Source organism: Prionailurus viverrinus, chromosome C2, assembly GCF_022837055.1.
Source record: "Prionailurus viverrinus isolate Anna chromosome C2, UM_Priviv_1.0, whole genome shotgun sequence".
In the NCBI taxonomy this organism is placed as follows: domain Eukaryota; kingdom Metazoa; phylum Chordata; class Mammalia; order Carnivora; family Felidae; genus Prionailurus; species Prionailurus viverrinus.
In genome coordinates, this window is record NC_062569.1 from 70,783,848 (window position 1) to 70,804,654 (window position 20,807).

Genomic DNA, 20,807 nt, shown 5'->3' on the forward strand with positions numbered 1-20,807 from the left:
ACATTATAATTTTTTCAAAGTGTCACTAAGAATTTTTGTGAGATTGGTACTGTATGCATTTGAATATTCAGTATAGTCCAATATTTTACACAACATCTGTTGAAAATATCATTATGTAACATAGTGAAATTCTAATTGATAGCATATTTTTAAAAGTCAAATCTAAACTTAAAATTTCTTTTTTACATAATGGACAACACCAGCTTGACAACAAGGATTATGTTCAAGGAAAGTAGAGTACAGCACAAAGTAATAAACAAAATGTACCAAATATCAATATACTCCAAATTATTGATATTGGTCAAGATATTTGACTTATGAAACCCTGGAATCATGTTAACAAATTTGTAAAAATTAACATTAGAACATTAACAAATTTTAAGTGGGTGATGGGTACTTATTAAGGAGGGCACTTGTTGGGTGAGCACTGGGTGTCATATGTAAATGATAAATCACTGGGTTCTAACCATGGAACCAATACTACACTGTATGCTAACTAACTTGAATTTAAATAAATAAAGTAAAAAAAACATTAACAAATTTGTGTAAATTACAGAATGTCAAACTTGGACTTAATACATTCAGGTAAATGCTCTCATTTTATAAATGAAAAACTGAGGTTCACAGGCAAATTATCTCCGCTCCCAATGCTAGTTAGCAGTAATGTTGGGACAATGCTAATATCTTTGACTCAAAGCCTACTTCTTCTTGGGGATCACCATGCTATCAGCTTTGTATTTCATAGAAAATTAAAGGGGCACATGGGCGGCTCAGTCAGTTAAGCATCCGACTTTGGCTCATGAGTTTGAGCCCCGCGTCAGCCTTTGTGTTGACAGCACAGAGCCTGGAGCCTGCTTCAGATCTGTGTCTCCCTCTCTCTCTGCCCCTCCCCTGATCATGCTCGCTCCCTCTCTCTCTCTCTCTCAAAAACAAATAAACATTTAAAAAAAAGAAAATTAAAACTATTCCAAGCAGACTTTCAAATGATTTTTCTACCATTTTGAATGCATGTCTATGTTTGCCTACTTTGTGTATAAAGGTAGAAAAGATAACTTACAAGTAAAGAAAATTAAAATCATGTTGACCATTGCTTTTGATCTTTGTCGGTACTAGGATGGTTACTAAATAGTTTGCGAGTCATTGCAATGATACCTTATGATCCATCACTGAAGAATAGGAAATGGACAAAACTAATAGGAAGTAGAGTTATCAATGTTCTTAATTACTCTGTATCTATCTGTCCATCGATCCGCCTGCCCGCCTACTATAATGAGCAATATGCAAAGAAGCTGAAATTATTGTATTGCTATGTGTAGAGAAACAATTACTATAATTATCTAAATGGAGTAGTTAAGTCATTTCTGTTGATGGCTACCATTAGTGCCAGAGAATCTCAACTTTTTTGGGGGGTGATGGTGGTGCATACCACACGTTAGCAGGCTATTTGGTGTGTCTTTACTACTGCATGGAGTGAATAGACACAGCTCTAAATCAGATCACTTCAGTCCAGAAAGAGGAACACTCAGGATCTGTCCAAAGTATTGACCTGCAAGTTGTAACTGCTGTTAGACAAAGATCATCCTGAAAGTTGACCTGCAAAAAGTGAACAACAAAGAATTCAAGATAAAGTAGCAGAATAACTTGCATGCGGATGGGAAGAATCAATGGAGACGTCAGCTGGCAATACTGTTCTTAGAAGACCTTTCAGATAGGTGGGCAGAGCACTGTATTTGTAATAAGGATGCAGCAGAGGCCAGTCATCAGGCTGAAGGAGGGCAGTGTGCATGCCTGGGACAAAGACTTGGCTCATATCTAGCAGGGACTAGACATAGGAAGCTATAGAACAAGACATCAGATGATGAGTTATGAGACAGAAGTCCAGTTACTAGAACTACAGTACAAGAATAATAATTAAGGGGGAGGTGAGCTGAGGTTTAAGAAAACAGGAGAGTTCCTAACGATAAAACTGCCTGAACCAAGCCCCAGAGCAAAGTATAAACTCAGATAGGAGGGATTTAACTTCCTCTATCTACCTTTAAAACTTTGAGTCTAAGTCATAGTGCCCAATAATGTTGCCTGGTCCTAAATCTGTCTCCATTTTATATGCAAGTAAGTCATTTGGATATGTGTTTGTGTGTGTATTTGCACCTAGGATTATCTTTCACATAATCTCAATTTCTTTTGATTTTTATAAATCCCCTTTCTGTTTTATATTTGACCATAGTCACCATCTAAAAACATCAGTATGAAGATGGGTTCCAAAGCTATCCCGTAATTCATTTTGTGAATGGAATTTTCTTTACACCCACTAGTTATTTAGCAAATTAAATCTGGTAACTGGGATGATACAAAAAAAAATGACTGAATTCAGGATGACTACATATAAAATTACTCTCTGTTGTGTAATGTTTACTGACCACAGCCTAACAAATGCCTCAATGACATATGCCTTTAAGCAGATACCTTAATTGTAGTCTTTTTTCCCTAACATGAAAACTAGAAGCAAAACACACAGGAAATAGGAAAACGTTTTTGAGATTGAGTCATACCTTAATATGACTACATTATATTTTAAAATTTGTATGTGAGGTCAAGGGTACTAAATTGTAGAAGGAATTCCTACAGCAGGTTGGTCCAACAAAGTAATAACACATTTCTCCATAGAACACAAAACAATTTTTTTCACTGAACTAAGCCCTTTTTGAGAGATGTGGGAAATGAATATAAGCAATCTCATCAAATGAATAAAAAGATGAAACACACAGTGTTTATATAGTAAGAATTCCAAATCTAGATAAATGCATGAGCCTAAACCAATTTAAAATGTGACATTCATACTGCATTTTTAAACCTTTTATACCTAACTGATTTATAAACCACTGGATCACACTGCCAATTGTAGGGAAATGTGACATTTCTTTTCATGCTATCATTCAGACTCAATGGGAAGGATAAAAAGGAAGTATCCATTGCAGTGAAAGAAATATATGAAGTCAAATAAAGAGATATCATTTTTCCCATTGAATTAGCAAGATAGTTTTAAGTCATAATAACGTAAGAGCATGAGAAATATATTCAAATATAATCTTGACTAAAGTGTAATTAACATTTTTTTAAAAGAGCAAGATTCTTTACAAGCCCATAATGTTCAATTCAGTAATTTTATGTCAGGATGTAACCTTAGAAAATAATTAGACATATGGACCTGGATCTATATACAAAGATATTCACTGATGGGTTATTTAATATCTAACACTAGAGGTTTGGTTAAAAATTTTCTGAAACATCCATGTGATGGAATATCATTAAGACATTGAATGTTTGTTTTAAATGCTTATTTATTTTGAGAGAGAGGGAGAGAGGGAGAGGGAGAGGGAGAACTAGGGAGCAGCAGAGAGAGAGGGAGAGAGAGAATCCCAAGCAGGCTCCACACCATCGCCAGGGGCCTGACTTGGGGCTCAAGTTTCACTAACTGTGACATCATGACCTAATTCAAAACCACCTGAGTGTGGTTGAGAGTCCACACTCAACCAAGTGAGCCACCCAGGGGCCCCAGTGAACATTTTTAATACTATGTAATAAAATTATATAATAACAAAAACAGGATACAAAACAGCATATCCAGGAGTTATGGTTGGGTGAAAGTAACAGAAACAACAGTTAGCTAATTTAAACCAAAGGATATGGTGCAAGATATGGAAGATAAAGAGGAAGTTGAGAAGGAGAAGGAAGAAGGAGAAAGGGAAGAAGATGAAGGGGAGGGGGAAGGGAGCCGATGAATCAATCTCAGAGGAGACAGTTTTTGGGATACAGACAGTGGAAGCTAATTGTCAGCCTCATCTGCTTACCATTACATGATTCAAATCTTCTTTCCTTCTCCCCCCCCCAATCTTTGAATCACTGTATTCAAAGTGTCAGGAGAGATTTGGATTGGTACCACTTGAGTCAAGTAACTCTCACTTGGCTAAAAAACTTCACTGTAGTTCTATCAATCCAGTATATTGTAAACCAAAGATTTCTTTTTAAAAATGATTGAAAAAATAATTTAAAAATTAATGAGAATTAATATAATCGTTTTCTTTCTTTTTTTTCTGTTTCCAAGTTTTATACATCGAGAATTATTTTGTTTTCAGAAAGTAACCATCAATTTGTTTAAAAGAATGGTTCATGGAAAAGAGCTAAATAGGCCTAGGTAGGGACCTTGTTTTCCTTAAAACTCACCAATTTAAGCATACTAGTAGCTATGTCAACCAGTTTTCTATTCTTTAGTGATGGAATTTATTGTTTTGTCTAACATCAGTACTACATAAAATGTCTCACTTGTAAATGCTTTGCCCTTTCTCTTATGATTTCCCAGACTGTTCTTTTTTCCTTTTGTTTCTAATGTACAATAGAAGTAGGTTTTGTTTTACAACTAGCACTTTAGCCTTTCATTCAACAGTTTTACTACTAATCTGATATACACTAAAGTACAGTTTCTTTTATCTTTAAAATGTATCTTTTGTTAAATAGCAATTTATTAATAGAATATTTTATGGAAAATAAAGTTATCTTTAATTAACTGTGGGCAGTCTTTTAAATAATGCTACCTTTTTTTCAGTTTTAAGTTTAGGGCTGAATTTTGAGTTGACTTTGATACATTTTGATTCTGATACATTTTCTTTTTTCCATTAAACAAGGAACAGAGCAGTCAACTTGAAAACAAATTCCAAAAGAATCGAACAGGATTTGAAAACTGTTTTTGAGGTTTACTGGCAAGGAATCTCTTCATCCATGGTCATGGCCTTAGGTGATTGTGAAAAAAAAATGACTAGACCATAAGGAATCTAGCCAGGGTAGTAATAAAAAGGTTGTTTCTCTATCTTTTGAAGGATTGGAAGAAGGAAAAAAAATATTTACCAGGGACAAGTAATTAGAATCGATCTACAGGAACATTTTTAGTTATCTTTTTTTTTTTTTATCTTTTAGACTTATAAAATTTGCTCAAAGGCAGGAAAGTGATCATTAATAGTAGTCATGCTATCAGTTAAGATGTTTTTAAAATTATTTTTAGCTCTTATGCATTTTTAATCCTTTCATTTGTATAATTACAATTTTTAAACATTAAAATTCTTCATGGTATTAGGTAAGTGTTATGTTGGTAGAGGAGAGGAATCACAGACCAGAAGTCCAAATAATTTCATTTTTGTCCTTATTCTTTTATTTTCTGGCTTGTGTTGGATTACTTAATTTTGCTAAGTATAGTTTCCTTTAGTGAAGAAATAAATTCAATATCAGCTGTACCATTCACAACTCATAGGGTAATTTTGTGGATTAGATAAAATGTAAATATGAAGATTCACGGAAAGATGTAAGTTTTCATAGAAATGGAAGGTGATAATACTAATATTGCCGTCATTTTATTACAATAACTGAATTATCTTCAGTTTCTAAACTATTGATATTTTTAGTATAGACTCTAGCACATCAAAACCAAAGTAATTAAGCATCAATAATACTATTCTTGATATCAATAAAGGAAGCCATGGAAATCCTATAAGTTTTGACTTGAAACCATTATTTTTTAAATTGATTAAAAAGCTTTCTTTCAAAAATGTGTGATGTTTACAGCAGCTTCCGATGAATTCTTCATGATTTTAGTGCTTGTGAAAGGAGACAGACTGACAGCACCAGTCACTAAACTTCCAAAGGCCTTGGCAAGGTGCCGTGCCTCACAACACGAAAGGATGGTGGTCTGGTCTTCATGGGTTGTTTCATTCTGTAGGGACTCCTGGAAAGGGCCTCATCTGCACATGTGGTTTTCATGTCACCATCCATTAAGGGTTGAAATGGGGTCTACCAATTTGCATAATGGGCTGTGGGACGATGCCCGAGAGCACTACTTGAGAACACAACAAGCCTGGGAGGGGAGAGGCCTCTTTTTAGTCAGGCTGTGTGAGGCTGAGAAGTAAACCAGGCAATCCATACAGAGGTCTGTCTGACACACCAGGACATGGCAAACTTATTCTGTAAGGGCCAGAGAGCAACTATTTTAGGCTTTATAGGCAACATACAGCTTCTGTCTCATATAGTGTGTGTGTGTGTGTGTGTGTGTGTGTGTGTGTGTGTGTCTTACAACCCTTTAAAAATATAAAAATTATTCTTAACTAGAAGACCTTACACAAAGGCCATGAGTCAGATTTGGCCCACTGGCCTAGTTTGTGGATCCCTGTGGTAGACAAACAAGACATTTACTCATGTAAGGTATGATTCAGTGACTGCTAAAATAGGCTGTATCTCCCTCCGACCTTCTCAAGCCTCCTCAAGTTTCTGCTCACAGAGCCACATAATTAATTATTAGAGCTTTATACCTCAGGCTTAAATTTCCCGTTCTAAAATGAAAACTGTAAATCAGTGAAATTTTTAAAAACTTCAACTTTATCCATGATTTAAATACATCCATTTCATTCTTTTATTTTTTTAACATGTATTTTTTTTGAGAGACAGAGAGAAACAGGATGCAAGTAGGGGAGGGACAGGGAAAGAAGGAGACACAGAATCCTAATGTGGCGCTTGAACTTACAGACTGTGAGGTCATGACCTGAGCCAAAGTCAGAAGCTTAAGCGACTAAGCCACCCAGGCACCCCATCCATTCCATTCTTTTAAATTAAACCTACCTACATCTCATACTGTCTCATATTATGCTCCAGTTGGGACATAAAAGCAAAGCAAATCATATACACTTATTAATATTCTAGGCAGTTACCAAGAACTCTTTTCCTTTGCTCCCTACTGAAGCCTAGAGCATGCCCCCTTTCTACAGGTCCTGAAATCCTGAAACTTTTCTTCCCGTATCTGAAACTCCTTTGATTCAATTATTCTTTGTCTCCTATGTTTTGGCTTTTGGTCCTTGGCTCCTGAGCTATCTCATTGTGATCTATTTTGTCTTCTCTGGATTGGAATCCCCTAACATCCCAAGGAGATTCAAATAATAGAATCTACCTTACAGAATGAGGATTAAATGAGATAAACCAAGTTAGGGGGTCTAGCATATCGGTGCACAAAGATCAGTATTTAACAACAGGTAGAGGTAAAGGGAAAGAACTTCACAGTTCCCAATGTCTGATGAGATGGGGGTGAAGAGGTTGGGAACTTTTCTGCATTCACTCTTCCTTTGTTGGGTGCAAGAGCAGAGGAACATAGAAAACTTATTATCTCTACATTTTTCTCAGAGAGTCATCCCAGTCTCTGGCTTTGTTATCCAAATTAGCACCAGTAAGTTCTGTACAAAGACTATGAAATGTTTTGCCTAGTCATCTGAGGAATATAAATACATACTTGTAAGGCCCTACAGGAGCAGCAGCTATGATGTACTTTAGTTAAAAAGGTCTTTGTTATCTCTTCAAGATCCTGATTGCAATTATTTTGGATGTGTATCTGGAAGTGATATTGCTGGATTGTATGGTATTTCTATTTTTAATTTTTTGAGGAGCCTCTATACTGTTTTCCATAGTAGCTGCACTAGTTTACATTCCGAGAAACAGTGTATGAGGGTTCTAATTTCTATACATCCTGGAAAACACTTGTTACCTTTTGTTTTTTTTAATAATAGCCATTCTAGTAGTTGGGAGACAATATCTCATTGTGGTTTTGATTTGCATTTTGCTGATCATTAGTGATGTTGAATACCTTTCCATATACCTGTTGGCCATTTGTATGTCTTCTTAGGAGAAACATCTATTCAAATCCTTTGTCCATGTTTAAAATCAGGTTATGTATTTTTATTGCTATAGAGTCATAGGAGTTTCTTATATACTTTGGATAATAACTCTTTATCAAAAAATGATTTGGCAGTATTTTCCTCTTGTACCACCATGTTCATTGCAACATTATTTGCAATATCCAATATTAGGGAAATAACCTAAATGTCCATCAGTGGATGAGTGGATAAAGAAAATGTGGTACCTACATATAATGGAATATTACTTGGCCTTTAAAAAGAAGGAAATCCTCCCATATGCAACATGATGAACCTGAAATACATTATGCTAAGTGAAAGAAACCAATCAGAGAAAGACAAATACAGCACTATCCCACTTATATGAAGTAGCTAACATAGTCAAATTCATAGAAGCAGAAAGTGGAATTGTGGTTGTCAGAGGCTGGGGGTGGGGAAGAAATGGGAAGGTATTGTTCAATGGCTAATAGTTCCAGTTATGCAAGACGAACAAGTACTAGAGACCTACTATACACAGTATCTATAGTTAACAACAGTTACGTGTTTCAGTTAAAACATTTGTGAGGAGGGTAGGCTTAATGTTAAGGGTTCTTATCACAAAAGAAACAAAATCAAATGAAAAACCAAAGGGGTATGAGGAAGCTTAGAGATGGTTGATAGCTTTACCTGTGGTGATGGCTTCATGGGTATATGCATATATCCAAACTCATCAAATTATATACATTAAATACGTGCACAGTTTTTTTGTAGTAATTATATTTCAATAACCTGTTAATTAAATAAAAAAGATCTTTGGTGTTTCCCACACAGTCATAAGCTTCTTTCTTCCCTATCCTGACCCAAATGCCTTAGACTTGCATAAAACCCATCTCACAAGGTAGTCCTCATCACTTTTCTATATCCCCTGCCTTTTCCACATGGACCCTGTGGTCTTCTAGGAGTAATATATTAGTTCTTATTGCCAAGGGCCCCATGATCCTTCATGCTGCTATTCTCTTGAATGTTATCTTCACGTGAAATGCTTTTCCTCTCTTTTCACCCATTATGTGATATTTATCAGCAACTCTATGAATCCTTAACTAGCTGTTCCTTTTTCTGGATTCAAGTAACATTGTGCAAATCTACATTAGCATTTTATTCACTGTTTCTGGAATTATCTGCTTGCATATTTCTCTCTCTCTCCAGACTGGGAAAACATCCTAGACATGGATATTGTCCTATACATCTTAAACCATTAGGATCCAGTAGAGTATCTGGTATATGTTGAACAGATTAATGAGTTCTTTATTAATTTTTGAAAAATTTCTGACAATTATTTTTGAGATTTTTGTTAAACTTGTATTTAACTCTAGATGCAAATCCCAACTATATTTCTAGGATTCTATGTCTCTAACTATGTTTATAACGTTATTTCTGATCAGATGTGAAGAGTCTCTATATCGAATATTGTAACAGGGGCATGATGACTTCAAAGAGCTGGATTTCCAGAATTCTGATGTGGTGACAATATCTATCCATTTAGAAAATATTTAATGCCAATCAAATGTATGGCAAATGCTAGTGCCAAAGATAAATTGAGACATTTCTCACCTTCAAGGAGCTCTCAGAAGAGGGAAAGAGGCAGACAAGTCAACAATCCAATGTGATAAAAAGCCATTATACATGGGAGCACAGAAGCCCTGGGGGCAAACTGAAAGGGCCTATAACCCAGAATAAATAAATAAAACATAGGAAGACAGTGTTCTTTATTTTGGCACATGAATAACATTAGATGCTTTCCCATGGTTCCAGGAAATGATGGAAAAATCCCTCCAGGAAAAGGCACCAAACAGAATATCCTCTGGCAGGTTTTCTCCCATTCCCACGAGACTGTTGACCAAGGAACACTCCTTTAAAACCACTGGACAGAATCTTACTGCTAATTCCTCAGCGGCCATTTCTGAAAAATTTGTTCTTTAACATGAACAGGCTGTGTTGTTACAATTTAGAAAAACTTATGGGACAAGCTATACTCAAGTTAGCAGTTATAAGTACCCATGTGTATAGGTTTTATAATGATTGTTAATTCCCTTCTTACTTTTCTCTAGTACACATTCAAGGGCTATTTGGCTCAGAAATCAGGGTCTCTAAGGAAAGAAAGATCTATTCTTCATTTCTAAGTTAGAGATCATTTTCTTGAAGGTAGTTGATTCAAGCACCATTGGTACCTTTGTGGATTCTGTGCATGAAACCATCTGCCACCTGGCTGCACTTTTCCAGAGTCAGTGTCTGCTCTCTGAACTGCTTCTTTGAAATGACTTGGTCTTGAAGTGTCTCTGCCACTCAGCCTTATTCTCTGTGCTTTTAGGACTATATTTCCTTCTATTCCAGTAGGCTCTTCATTCTCTTTTGTTCTTTCTCTGAGAGATTCAAGCTTCTTCATTCATCTGCTTTTATAGCATCACCCTTCAGGGTTTTCCATTCTCATTAAATCAAAAACCTTGGAGTTAAAAAGGACAACTTCTCCCCAATCCCAGTAATTCCTCTTTCACCAGTCTCCAAAATCTTCTCTGAGCATGCCTGTGAAGAGCACTCCCACCTACAAAGTAGCCTACATGATTGGTCCCCACTGGTCCTACCCCAAATAAGCCATCCTCTTTCTTATGTGGTAGCTTTCAGATATTTTAAATCACCTGTCACATCCACACAACATAACCTAACTTACCTTAGCCATTTTTCGCATTAATTTTCCACTAATGACATCTATTTCTACTAGATCTCCAATGCTAGAGGCTTAGTTTGTTCCTCAGGAAATGTGATATCTTTGCACTATTCCCAAGAGATGGTTCGAGATGGAGTATGATTAGAACAGATATCAGATGGATTCTTATCACCCTTTATCTGGTCACTGTAATTCTATTCATCAGATGCCATATAATACATTCATATATTTGGCACCATTTGTTTCTCCAAAGATTAATCTCATTTTTCTTAACACTCTTTCATGGAGGCTATCATTGGGATTAATGATGAGGATCAGGGAACATGCTAAAACATACATATGTGGATTTTCATTTACTTCTATTAATTTGTATCTTATTAGTTTTGGTTTATACTCAGGTAACGAGATCTTCTCATTTTTTAAATTCTAGTGATTCTAACCTGTAACATAATAGCTACTGTACACTCTTAGATTTGAGAGTGATGTTTCTATATGTTCATTAATGAGGACTTCCCTCTTACCCCACTTTAATCACTCTGAAACCTGGGTCCAGGCCCCATACACACTCATTTTGAACAATCTATCTAAGCGTTGGTATCCTTTTTAATTCTTCTGGTACCTACATCTACATAAGTATTAGCACAACTGTTATTCTATTAACCATTAATCAAGCTCAGGGGATAAAGAGTTAGGGACATGTGCTTGATAGCTGGATATAAGCATCACTGTGGATCTCACCCTCAGTGTGGCAAACATACCCTAAGACAACCTCTTGTGTATACAGTCTTGTATTATTTCCTCCTCTTGAATGCAAGAGAAACCTGGGATTTTCATCTAGCCAATGGAATATTGTAAAAACAAACAAACAAACAAACAAACAAACAAACAAACAAAAAATGATAGAATAGTCACCTCCATGGTATGTGTCAACATATATAACTCCATTTTAGCATACTGGTGAAAGAGATTCTCTTCCTGGCTTTGAATGCGGAAGCTGCCGTATTGTGGGAAGACTTGTGAGAGAGACATGGCAAGACTTGGAAGTGTCCTCCAGCCGATGGCCAGTATGGCAATGGGTACTTCAGTCTTATAGCCATAAGGAACCCAGTTCTGCCAACAACCACATGACCTTAGAAGAGGATCCTCGGGGTGCCTGGGTGGCTCAGTCAACTAAGCATTTGATTCTTAATTTTGGCTCAGGTCATGATCTCATGGTTCGTGGGATCAAGCCTGGCATGGGACTCTGCACTGACAGTGTAGAGCTTGCTTGAGATTCTTTCTCTCCTGCTTTTTCTGCACTTCCCCTGCTCATGCTCTCTCTCTCTCAAAATAAATAAATAAACTTAAAAAAAAAAAAGAAAAAGGGGCGCCTGGGTGGCTCAGTCAGTTAAGCGTCCAACTTCAGCTCAGGTCATGATTTTGCGGTCCATGAGTTCGAGCCCCACGTCGGGCTCTGTGCTGACAGCTCAGAGCCTGGAGCCTGTTTCAGATTCTGTGTCTCTCTCTCTGCCCCTACCCTGCTCATGTTCTGTCTCTGTCTCAAAAATAAATAAACGTTAAAAAATTTTTTTAAAAAGAAGAAGGTTTCTTAAAAAAAAAAAAAAGAAAAGAAAAAGAAGAGGACACCAGATTCCTTAAAGGAACATTCTGGCTAATACTTCACTGGAGCCTTGTGAAATCCTAAGTAGAGGTCCCAGCTGAGCCATTCACAACTTCTGCCCCAGAGAAACAAGGAGATAATATATGTATGTTGCTTTAAGCCACTGGGTTTGTGGTAATTTGTTCTGTAGGATAGAAAACTAATAGAGTTACTGGTTTTGTACCCCTCAGCCTCACCCTCATTTGGGCCTGAGAGCTTGATGTGTTGTTCCTGTAATGTACCTTTAAAGTCATGTCAAGAGTCGAAAGATAGGTTCGAGATGACAGTATAGGAAGATTCTGAGCTTACCTTCTCCTGTGGATGCAACAAATCTATAACTATCTGTGGAATAATTCCTCTTGAAGGGGACCAAAGACTCCACAACAAAAGACAGCACCAAGACAGGTGGAAGAGGTAGAGATGCAGTACCCTCAAGGAACAAACCACATTCCATGTGTGGCAGTCTACAGTTGGGAGTGATCCCAAAGGTATGGGCTTTTCCCTGAGGAGTGAAAGATTTGAGCTCCATCAGGCACCCCAACCCTTAGATCCTACATAGGGAGATGAGCCCCCAGAACACCTGGCTTTGAAAAACAAAAGGGAATATGACCAGGAAAACTATAGAACTGTAGGGAAAGAAAATTCACTCTGAAAGGGCTCACACGCAGACTGTCTTGACCTGGAAACCAGTGTAAAATCACCGTATCCAAAAAAAATGTATAGACCATAGGTGAAGGAGTCCCACTTACTAATCTTGGGACACTCACATGAAAGGCAGGAAGTAACTGGTCCTCTCCCTGAGGACCGATGGCAACCATTTTTGCTATCTTTTTCTGCAGGCTGCTCCATATGCTGACAGGCATTTTGGAATCCTTCCTCCAGACTGCTAAGGTCAGAGGACATGTCCTGCTAAGAGATCCATGCAACTCTGTGTCTCAACTGGACCTCCCAGCAGACAAGACAATACCCCCACCCACCATCATGCCCAAAACAGTCATGGTGAGGCCTCACAGGCAGCCAAGTCAGGGACCAGCCCTCTGCACTAGCACACCTGCAGCAGTTGCAGCCAGGCCTTGTGGCTGGCCAGCTGGGTCAGAAGCCAGCCCCACCTACCAGTGCACTTGCAGTAGTCATAGCCCCACTACAACAGGAAGGCACAGACAGGCCACACAGGGGACACCTGTGGAGCACCTGGCTCTGGTGGTGAGGGAGGATTATGTTTCTGGGCCCCACAGGACATCTCCTACATAAGAACATTCCTTCAAGACTTGGAGATGTAGCTGAGCTACTGAATACAAAGAAATAAACACAAAGAGTTAAGCAAAATGAGGAGACAGAGGAATACATCACAAATGAAAGAAAAAGAGAAAAACCTCAGAGAAAGAGTTAAATGAAAGGGAGATAAGCAATCTATGTGATGGAGAGTTCAAAGTAATGGTTATAAAGATGCTTACCCAACTCAGTAGAAGAATGAACACAGTGAGAACTTGCAACAGAGAGAATATAAAAAAATACCAATCAGAGCTGAAGAATACATAACAAAAATGGAAACTATACTAGGGGGAATCAATAGCATTTTAGAGAATGCAGAAGAATGGATCAGCAATCTGAAAGACATGGTAGTGGAAATCCCCCAAACTGAACAGCAAAAAGAGAAAAGAATTTAAAATAATGAGGATAATTTAAGAGACCTCTGGATAACATCAATACTAACATTATGGTGGTCTCAGAAAGAGAAAAGAGAGATAAAGGGACAGAAAACTTACTTCAAGAAATAATAGCTGAAAACTTTCCTAACCTGAAGAAGGAAACAGTATCTGAGTCCAGAGAGCACAGAGGGTTCCAAAGATGAATCCAAAGAGATCCACACCAAGACAGACTACAATTAGGATGTCAAAAAACAGAGACTCATAAGAGCAGCAAGGGAAAAGAAATGGTGTGTGTAAGGGAACACCCATAAGACATTAACTAAGTGTTCAAGAGAAACTTTGCAGGCCAGGAGGGAGTGGAATGATACCGTTAAAATGCTGAAAGGGAAAAATTTACAACCAAGAATACTCCACCTGGCAAAGTTCTCATTCAGAAATTAAGGGATGATAGTTTCCCAGACAATCAAAAGCAAAAGGAATTCATTACCACTAAAATGTCCTTATAGAGGGCATTTATTACAGGGACTTCTTTAAATGGAAAAAAAAAGTTTGTAAGTAGAAATCAAAATATACATGAAAGAAAAAAACCTCACTGTGAAGGCAAACATGGTACAGGCAGTGGATCAACCACTTATAAAGCTAGTATGAAGTTTAAATGATAATAGTGAAATCAACTATGTCTATAATAATCAGCCAAAAATACTCAAAATAAAACTATATAAAATATGATATCAAGGGGCGCCTGGGTGGCTCAGTCAGTTGAGCGTCCAACTTCGGCTCAGGTCATGATTTTGCAGTTCGTGGGTTCGAGCCCCACATCAGGCTCTCTGCTGACAGCTCAGAGCCTGGAACCTGCTTCAGATTCTGTCTCCCTCTCTCTGCCCCTTCCCTGCTCATGCTCTGTCTCTCTCTGTCCCTCAAGATGAATAAACATTAAAAAAATATGACATCAAAAACATAAAATTTGGGGACAGAGAGTAGTAAAAATGTAGTACTTTTAGAGTGAGTTCAAACTTAAGTGACTACCAAACTTAAAATAGATTACTATACACATGGGTGTTACATATGAATCTCATGGTAACCACAAACCAAAAACCTATAATAGTACAAAGAGAGAGAGAGAGAGAGAGAGAGAGAGAGAGAGAAAGAAATCCAAACATAACACAACAGAAACTCATCAATCACAAAGAAAAATGTTCAATCTCACTAATCAGCAGGGAAATTAAAGTCAAAACCCGAATGAGGTATCACCTGACACCTGTCAGAATGGCTATTAAAAAAGACAAGAAATAACAATTATTAGCAAGGATGTAAAGAAAAGGGAACCCTTTTACACTGTTGTTAAGAATATAAATTGTTGCAACCACTTTGGAAAATAGTATAAGTGTCCCCCCAAAATTAATAAAACTAACATGTGATCCAGCAATTACATTTTTAGGTATTTACCAGAAGAAAATGAAAACATGAATTTTAAAAAGATATATGCACCCCTATGTTCATTGTGATGTTATTTACAATAGCTAAGATATGCAAGAAGGCTGTGTCCATCAACAGATGAATGGATAAAGAACATATTTTTTATACACACACACACACACACACACACACACACACACACTGAAATATTACTAAGTCATAAAAAAGAATGAGACCTTGCCACTTGTGACATTAATTGAAGGTATTGTGCTAAGTGAAATAATTCAGAAAGAGAAAGGTGCAGTATGGTTTCAGTTATATGTAGGATCTGAAAAACAAAACAAAAACAGACTCATAGATACAGATAACAAACTAATGGTTGCCAGAAGGGAGGGGATGGGTGGATGGGCAAACCAGGTGAAGGGAATTAAGAGGTACAATATTCCAGTAATAAGATATAGAGATACAATGTACAGTATAGGGAATATAGCCAATAATATTGTAATAACTTTGTATGGTGACAGATTGTAATTAGATTTATTGTGGTGACCATTTCATAATGTATATAAATATCAAATCACTATGTTTATATCTGAAACTAATAAAACATTGCATGTCAATAATTCTTCAGTTAAAAAACGGTCACGCTGAGAACTTTAAAGTTGGCATACTTAATGTGCCTAGTTAGGCATAATGAGCATTAGACGAAGTGGCTGCTCTCAAGTAGCTCACAGCCCTGCTGTAAAGTCAAGAAGCATCCAACAACAACAAATTAATCCTATTATATTAAACATATATAGTTTTTAAGAATGCATAAAGTTAGGGGTGCCTGAGTCACTCAGTCAGTTGAGCATCTGACTTCAGCTCAGATCATGATCTCACCTTTCATGAGTTCGAGCCCCACATCGGGCTCTGTGCTGACAGCTCAGAGCCCACTTTGGATCCTCTGTCTCCCTCTCTCTCCACCCTTCCCTGGCTCACTCTCTCACTCTCTCCCTCAAAAATAAATAAACATTTTAAAAAAAGAATGCATAAAGTTATAAGATCAGCATAATACCTAAAAATATTGGGTTTGTATAAATACTACATAGAAATCAGATAATATATGAAAATAACTACTACAATGCCTGGCATAGTAAGTATAATAAAAATGAACCAAATAAGATGAAATGTTAATTTATATTTACGATGTTACAGCCCTCTGTAGTAGAGGCTGCCCAAACAACCTCTGTAATATCTGCCCTTGGATCCTAATGAAGTCAGGAGAGAGTCACGTAATGTTATGGTACCTTGGTAGCTCTCCCATGTCTTCCACTCCAAAGGGTTGATTAAAGGTATTATCGAAGACTTCTGTGGCTCCCGACAACATGGTCTTTAAGCTGGAGGAGTGTGTGCTTGCTAAGGAGCAGCCATTCACTGTGAAGAGGGCCTCTTGTGATTTTAGTCATCACTTTAAATAGAACACAAGGGTCAAGGAAGAGCAATTCTGGTTCATGGTAAAGAATATGTCCTTCAAGAGACTCTTTTTTTTCCCCTCCACCCATATGAGCTGTATGAGAAGTCAAGTAAACTTTGTGTTGAAGGGTACTTGGAAAAGAGGAGCTCTTCCTTGCAAGAGATGTTAATTTGTGATCAATAAAGGTAAAAGGGCCTCTTCCAGAATATCTAAGTGGAACTCAGTAGGTAAATCTATATGCCACTTTCTCATTTCCTGTTACAAAATGGTGAACCCAAAATATTCAATACACTCACTACATTGTCTGCAAAGAATACTCTTTTATTTCCTATCCCTTTTTATTTACCTGGTAAAATATTCTTCTTTCAAGATTCCCATGTAAATGTCTCCAATGTCTGAGAAATCGTTCCTGGACTTCTAAGACAATAGTTACCCTCATTTGTATTCATACACTATCCTATTTATATCTTACCTTACATTTTAGTTGGTACTTAATGTCTATACTTCTTCAACATTATAAAGTCCTCTATGATAGAGACACTGTGCATAATAGAGATATTTATATTTGTGGGCTGGACTCAATATAGAAACTCGGTGTATATTGGCCAAGTGAAATATCTATATAAAATGTATCCAAATTGGAGAGGAATTCCCCCAAATCTCAGAGATTCAGTCCTCATTACAGAAATGGTAAACCTCAAAGATAATTATAGTTTGCTTGCAAAAGTTTACATTGGCCAGGGATTATCTTACCCCAACCACCAACTATGACCTTAAGATAAAAACATAGCACATTTCATGATAAAATAGCTCTTTTTAGGCATGTTTATTATATAATGGGATCTCTACTGGTATGATGGTTTAGAATTGTGTTCTTATAAAATAAAATAGGACAAGTAATAAGGAACTGCACTATTTCAACAATCCAAGTTAATGACCCAGATTCTTTTGATTACTAGATATGCAGAGCAGCACCACTCAGTGAGTGCTATGGAAAGAGAAACCTTAGCAGATTTTATGCCAAAACAGGTCAGCTGGTCAATGATGTTTCAGCATCAACTTTTCCCAGTATTCTTAATCAGTTCAGAGAGTCCATTAAGCACCTGGTGTCTCCAAAGCTCTTAAAAACACTAAGTGATGGATCATCTCCTAACTTCTTGCAAGATGGGGAAGAAATATCATTCTGCCTTTACAGATGGAATATTTGAAATGTAAAATAGCATATCCAAGGCCAGACAGGAACTCAGCACCATGATTAAATAAAAACTCTGAGTTCCCAACATCTAAGCCTTGGCAAAGGAATTTGTCACATTGCCTTTTTATAGAGAGAGCATGGAAACCCAGGGGGGATGCATAAAAAAGAACTATGAATTTTAAAGCAATATCGAAATCTATTTAATTTAGGCTAAAGTTAATAGGTAATCAGCTCAATTCCTCCCCCTCCTGCCCATACGTATCTGGCTGTCAGACTACATAGCTGGCAATTTAGGTGACTTGGAAGGACCAATACAGACTGAATAGAGACAGAGGTGGGCAAGAGAAAAATTAAGGGATGAAGCGGACTTATATGCTGTCATCTGTGCTCTCATAGAATTTAAAAAAAGAAGTATTAGCACCAGTAAGACATTTACCTACATGGGGTTATTCTGTATACTGAGAATAGAGTTTTATGACCCATAGCAGGATTTTATAACAGATTTAAAGAAGTTGTTCATCCAGGGAGGTCTTTTTTGCTCTGGGCTCCTTGATTCACATTCCTGGTAGCATGTGTTTATATCACTCTGACTCTGTTTAATGACTAATCAATGAAAAAGTAGGTGTGTCCCACAAATCACAAGACAAGGGTTTGCATCATGCTTGCCTCACAGAAGGCAAAGTTCATTTTATAAATTCATCATTGAGGGATCTGAGTGCTGACAGAAAGGACAGCTTATATCCCCAGAAAGTAATTTACCTTCCCACAGACACGCTCTGGCTTTAATAGCTGAGAACAGGGTTGTGGGATAAGGAGAGCACTGGCCATAAATGAAATGTTCTCTTCTGGTGCTTCTCATTTGGGCACTATTTGACCTTCAGTGGTTTCCGATTCCATGAAATGAGGCAGAATCACTGCCTGCTGAGGGGCAGAGTGGAGAGTCTGAGAGTGAGTCACAGTGGCTCTCTATTCAGGTGATTTGCAATATCAGAAGCCCGGAAGCCGGCTCTCTCAGAATCTCTCACCTGCCTGCCCCCTTGATACACCATTACAGTCATTGCAGGGGAAAAAGGCAGACAGGGAGCTGTTGCTTCCAGGTGGCTAGAGTAGGATGCTCAGGAGGCTATCTGACCCTCAGTGACAGATAAAATAGGGATGACAAAAATAGGACTATGCCTTCATGTCTAAAAGTGGTATCATTTGCATAGCATTTTCAGACTCAGTCCTGCTGAAGATCCTCCTTACAGCCCTGTGAGGGGAGCAGGGCAGGGCTTATTATCTCCATTTGTTAGGTGAAGAAACCGAGGCCCATTAGCATTCTATGACTTTACCAGAGTAGTACAGCTAGGAAGTGGTTGAGCCAGGATGGAACTCCAGAAACTTCCAAGGCCACCTCCATCTTGTTTCTTTGCCCAGGCATCTTTGCACAATTAGCTATTCATCCTGTCCTTCTCTTCAAATCAAAGCAACCTATGTTCAGCCCATGAGAGACAGAGAGAGAGAGAGAGATGAGAGAGACACCTAGAAAACTTCCCAGGATCCTTCCAGTGCCAGGTATCAGTCACTTCACTGGTAACTATAGCCTTCTGAGAACCAACTCAAAAATTTCAGAAATGTTTTCATATCTTTTGCTGATCACTTTGGAAGGTGCAATAATTAGGCCTTTTGATGGGGACCAGAACATCATACTCCATGAGAGATTGTGAATTGTCACAATGCTAAATATTTATGTACTTATTCAAGTATTATGCATCAGGAGTGAGGAGCTTACAATTCAACAGGGAAAACAGGCATGAAATGAATAAGTGCACAATGACTTCGCGGCAACAGTGATATTTACTAAATGGCAATATCCTGGATACTGACTAATATGTGATGAAATTTTTATCCATAAACAAGTTGTAAGAGAAAATCACAGAAGAAAATAAAGCCACTTTTGTAGACAATGTATTTGTGGAGTTTACAGGGGGAAAAAAGTACTTAGGAGAGGCTATAAGCTATAGAAAAAAAAAGCTGAATAAAAGACCCTGTGGTCTCCATGCCACTTGCCCCTTCAGAAAGTAAAGATTTTTCCAGACCCTTCTATCACTCTGGGCAGTTGACTGCCTTACAGCTCAGGTGTGCATTTGCCTGCTTAAATCTGCTGTTCCAAACAGCTTGCCATGCTCTATATATAGAGATGACTTCACCCTCTGTTGGAATGCAGCAGCTGTTCAGCAGTGCAGACTGATATGCTACAAAGACTTAGCCCATATCTAATTGAGCACTTCAATGCTGCAGAGATAGGCGCCTTAGAAATATTTAGATAAAATGCCTTTGGCCAGATGGAAGCTGGCCAGAACACCAAGATAAAATCTTCATCTCACAGGACTTACCGGGGAGTCCTGGTGGGGGGCATCCATGAAGGGAGGTGGGATTAAGAGAGATGCTCTGTCCCATTCACCTCCCACGCTGCATACGTGACATGAAGAATAACAGGGAATAGGAGAAATCAGCATTTTGCTGCTGCTTCCTTCTCCCATGGCAGACCAAACACAGCCCACCCTCTGTGAAAATAATCTGAATGGTAATGATGCCTACATGTCAGGAAGTCTCCCAGTTTTAAGACTCTCCCACAAAACTGTTTTCTCCCCTAACTCCCAGGATTCCAGCCCCGGAAACTGGTTGGCAGGTATAGATAAATTGGGTATTGCCATCCTACTATTTCTAAATGAACTGATTGCTCAAAATACTTTTATAAAATATATTTTTTAAAACTTCATAATATCAGAAAACATTTCAAAAAGTGAAGTTACAATTACTTTTAAAACGTGAAAGAAAACCCTTGAAAGTCGACAAAAAATTATTATTGATCATTTTACTACCCTAAGTCAAAAATAAAGTAGTAAAGTTTCCCAGTAACTTTTTCTCACATCTCATAAATCTCCTGGTAAGTTGTTTCTCAAAGAAACAAGGAAACACTACACAATGAAGAACATGAACAGAGGTAAATGTCATCTGTGAGTGAATGTTGAGAGTCACTCAGAAGAACAA

The 20,807-nt window shown here is 37.7% G+C and overlaps 1 pseudogene; it reads left to right on the top strand.

Moving 5' to 3' along the window:
• Positions 1-12,865: 12,865 nt before the first annotated feature.
• The window catches only part of LOC125174468 (inositol 1,4,5-triphosphate receptor associated 2-like), an 89,303-nt pseudogene continuing 81,361 nt past the window's right edge, over positions 12,866-20,807 (top strand).